Genomic DNA, 4,019 nt, shown 5'->3' on the forward strand with positions numbered 1-4,019 from the left:
TACCAAGAATTGCAGATTTCTGGTCACAAAGTTATAAACCAATGCAGTTATTCTGGGCTCTAGATGCGTTAATGTTCATTTTTTGAAGAAATGTGTAATCATGTGAAGCAAAATAAATTTGAGAAAGAATGTAAGGATTTAAAACAAGAACTGCTGTGAGATAATAATGAGACAGGCTGGGACCTGGAACCTGAGACCCTTTACTCAGTCCTTGCACCTGGACAAATGTCTCCTTGAGCAACAGAATACAAAGAAACTATAAAGGACTAAAGATATCCACACACATGCACAGTCGGGACAGTTATGAACAATAGGATACAAAAGGCCAAAACCCAGCTGCTACTTCTGAGGTGCCAGGAGCAAAAGCAGGGTACTGCCGTGATCCCTGCACACAGCACCACCAAGAGGGTGGTCAGACCACCTAAGCCACGCCTCAGGCCCCACCTACAGATCAACCTCTACCCTCACCCCATTTAAGGAACCAGCTTACCCCGCCTCAGGGATTGTGCAAGTGAACCTGTTGCTTGTTTTCACTCCCTCGTGCTGCAGCAGTAGTCCTTATAAAGTCTTGCGTGAATTCCTTGTCTGGTCTCGTATCAATTTCTAGTGATCAAAGAGTCCAAGAAACCAGGTCAGTAACAGTAAGGAAGGTGACCTCAGCAAATATGCATCCTTTTACAGTAAATGCCTACTCGGAGAACCAAACCTCTTCGTTAAATACAGTAAAATAGAAAAGAAGAAACTATCAAGAAGTTATATTTCCATTAGAATTTTTAAGACTTTCTGAAATAACTTGACAGCCACAATTTCGTTAATGTTAATCTGAACCACTCAGTGGCAAACCAGTATCTCTGTAAAATATAGTATTGTGTGAACACTACAATTTGACTACCACTTTGTTGCAGGAAAATGGGGGGCTCAAGAAGATGGTCATGTCCCAGGTTTCAGGCGAGTGAGTCCATGGGGCAGGCCACCAAGTGAGGGTCCTTGGCCTCCTTTAGGAAAGAATCCAAGAGCAAGCCACGGTAAAGTGAAAGCAAATTTAGAGCGATACACATTCCACAGGCAGAATGCAGTCATCTCAGAAGTCTGAGAGCAGCCCTGGGCTGAGGGTGTGGTTAGTTTTATGGGCTGAGTAATTCCATACACGAATGAGTAGGAGGAATATTCTAACTATTTTGAAGAAGGGGCAGGGATTTCCAGGACTTGGGCCGCCACCCAATTTTTGGCCTTTCATGGTCTGCCTCAGAACTGTCTTGGTGCCTGTGGGTGTGTTATTTAGCATGCTAATGTATTACAATGAGCTTCAAGGTCTACTAGAATTTGAATCTTCCACCATCTTGGGCCTAATTGGTTCTAACTAGTTTATATAGTATCCTCAACAGCTGTGTCATTCTTTTAAAGGTTGTGCCCTGCCCCCTTTCCTCCTGTCTCAACTTGATGCACATTAAGTAGTAATAAATGTGAAACTTTATTTCCAGAAATACTGAAATAAATTTTCCTAAACTGCGGGATTTGTATACAACACTTTCCTAGTGTAATATACAAATACATGGTCGCTCAGCCTCTCCTAGAAGAACATGAGGGACACAGAACAGCCGCTTTCACAGGGGGCCCATATTTTTGTTGCTTACTTACTCTGCTTCACATTATAGCAAGGAGCTCCAAGACTACAAACATGGAGCAGAGTCTGTAACCTTAGAGAGGTTGCTCCCAAACTCACTCTGCTTTTCATTGTTACTCTTCTCCCTCCTTTCTTCCCAGTTCTAATCTTTTGTTTTGTACAGGCATTGGGGGGGGGCGGGGAGTGAATACTAACATAAATATTTAAAAGAGCATAAAGTGAATGTCCCTTCCTACAAGTGGGCATCTTCGAGGAAATGCATTCCTGAAATCTTGATCACTATGATAGGAGCAGGAGAATAAGACATCTGCATAGCTAGGTGAATTAATTTTGAAATTACCTTCACCTTGCAGTGGTGGGCTTCTTAAAGTGCACCAGACTCCTCCATCTGTATGACACATGTGGATTCTTGATAGCCTTACTCAAGTTGTTGCTTTTGGCGTCTCTTCATTCTTTAGGACCCAATAGATGCATTCTTGAAACAGTTGCAAACCCACAGCTGACGTTTTCCATTTTAAGAATGTCTTTTCATTGTTTTCATTACAAAACAGCCTTTTTTTTTTTTTTTTTTTTGCAGTAGTCAGACAAAAGCATAACTTCTTTTAGATGTATTTTTTCACTGCATAATGTTTTTCATCAGGAAAAAAATGAAATCTATATTTCAATACTATTGGAGTCCAAAATAGACAACCAGGAGATATGGATATTTTGTCTCCTTACCCTACAGGATGAAAATACCCTCACTTATTTGCCCACTTTAAGTAATGTGAAGTTTCTATGATTGTAGGTAATTCCACACAAAATTATTTGGCAACTCTAAAAAAAAATTACAAAGAGATAAAATATTTTCGTATTTTTCTGTTTGTTCAGATACTTTGCAGAATTGCTGCATTAATTGTGGTTTATATTTGGGGGTTAACCAGACATTAGGGAGAAATTAAAAGCTTACAATAAAAGAAGGCAACTATTAGATTTCTCCTACTCAGGAGAAAATGTTTCCTTCAGGGTCTCAACTATAATTGATTTGAATTCTGGCAAGTGATGCAGAAGGATGATAGAAATACTGATCAAAATTCACAGGAAGTTGGCAATGATTCTCTCTCTGAAAAAATATTATATTTGATACACATGAAAGACTATATATACAATATGTATGTAAATTACAGTGTAATAAAAGTCACTTACCAAAATAAGAACATTACAAATATTCATGATCTACCTATACCATCTCCCTATCTTACCAAAAAAGGTAACCACTATCACAAATTTTTAGTGCTTCGTTATGTTCTTTTAAAAAAATTTGTTTACCACTTATGTATGTTGTTCTTAACCAAAACATTGTTTCATTTACTTGCTTTTGAACTTCATTTTTTAAATGGTATAATGCAGCATGGACATGCCAGCTATTTGGTTTTTTTCTCACTGAACAGTATAATTATTTTCTAAAATTTATAAATGTTTTGCACATTATTATGTTTGTATTTTTGCCACTGTATAGCATTGCATTAGTACAATATATCAGAAGTTTTCTATCCATTCTGTTAATGGCATTTGGGTTATTACATGTTTTTCTTTTTATGTTTTGTGTTTAAATTGTCATTTAACAATTTAATAATTCTTCATTTTTCTTTCATAGTTGTGATTTTATTCAGTCATGTTCAGATATTATGAATAATCTGTAAACAAATCTTTAAATTTAAGTACCAAAAATCTAAAAAGTCATGTAGGCCAAGGTTAGGGAGCAGTTTTCTTTAGAAGCAATTCTCTCTCTCCCTCACTATATCTATAAAATGGCTTGGAGACAGACATTAAATAGTTTGAAATATTTCAGGCATATTAAATGAATAACTGTGACTCCAAATTGCCTTTTAGTTATACTTCAAGGTATAAGATGTGAAAACTGCCCTCCTTATCAAGACAGTCAAAACCTCTCAAATAAATATCCCCACATGTTTTGGTTGTACGAAAAAAAAAAAAAGAATAGCCAGCATGTGAATTCTTCTTTTAAAAAAAGTATGTACACACACACACAATTGGATGTGGTGGTATTCATTCCTTCCAAACGTGATTTTAGAGCTATTTTTTAAAAACTTGCATTTACAAAGTAGGTGATAAAAATATTTTTCTGGATTGTAAAAAGGACACAGAAACCACCAAGACTTGGTAAATGATATTAATCAGACTGACGTCTCTCTCTCCTGCTAACTCTCCTCATTTCTACTTTCTTCAACGTCTGCAGGTTATTTGTCTTTAGTTTCCTGGGTAGACATTTCAGCCTGTTTCCCTTTTGCTCTCTTTTTTCATTTGTAATTTTTTGGCAGATGATTTCTTCTTTCTCACTGCCCTTTTGAGTTTGGTTTCAATGTCTGCAAGAATTAGTTTAGCTGAAAATCTT

Source organism: Phocoena phocoena, chromosome 1 (assembly GCF_963924675.1).
Source record: "Phocoena phocoena chromosome 1, mPhoPho1.1, whole genome shotgun sequence".
Taxonomy (NCBI): Eukaryota; Metazoa; Chordata; class Mammalia; order Artiodactyla; family Phocoenidae; genus Phocoena; species Phocoena phocoena.